The sequence below is a fragment of the Penaeus monodon genome, chromosome 15 (genome assembly GCF_015228065.2).
Source record: "Penaeus monodon isolate SGIC_2016 chromosome 15, NSTDA_Pmon_1, whole genome shotgun sequence".
NCBI classification, from domain to species: domain Eukaryota; kingdom Metazoa; phylum Arthropoda; class Malacostraca; order Decapoda; family Penaeidae; genus Penaeus; species Penaeus monodon.
The window spans coordinates 29,456,793-29,457,384 of record NC_051400.1 but is presented as its reverse complement, the minus strand read 5'-3'; positions in this window follow the sequence as shown (position 1 = coordinate 29,457,384).

The window sequence follows — 592 nt, the reverse complement described above, 5'->3', positions numbered from 1 at the left end:
GCAGAATTTCTCTTGATAAGAGTGACATAGAAAAAAACACCCTTTCACCGCTGGGGGTGGGGGAGGCTTGTCAATTTCCTATGTTATATAAATCCACACGGGTTCGGGTTGGCAGCAGTTCCCTCTCGGACTCAGCTGGAACGGGTGAAGCAGGCATGAAGGTACAGGCAAATGATGTGGTTTAGTTTCACGATGAATTCCTTAAACGTTTTTACTCTCCTCATCATAGATGTATCTGTGTGTGAGTGCTTGGTATTTGACTCTTGATTTTGGTTCTATTTTTTGTGTTATCATCATTAGGTGTGCGTGAGTGATGAATAATTTTTATAACTAACTATTCGTGTAATGCAATGAATCTTTAATTTTCCTCCTGTTTTGCTATATGATTTGCGGAGCTTTCTTTCGATGGCACAGAATGCTTTAGTCACCCCAGAAGTAAAGTAAAGTGAGAGGGTTTTCTACCTCCCATCCTCCAGGCGATAACCGTTCTCCTGTCGGCGGTCGCGCTGGTACAGGCGGTTCCCCAGGGGTACAACTACCAGGCCCCCGGTGGACAAGGGTCCTTCTCGGGGTCGGGCCAGTACCCATCTGC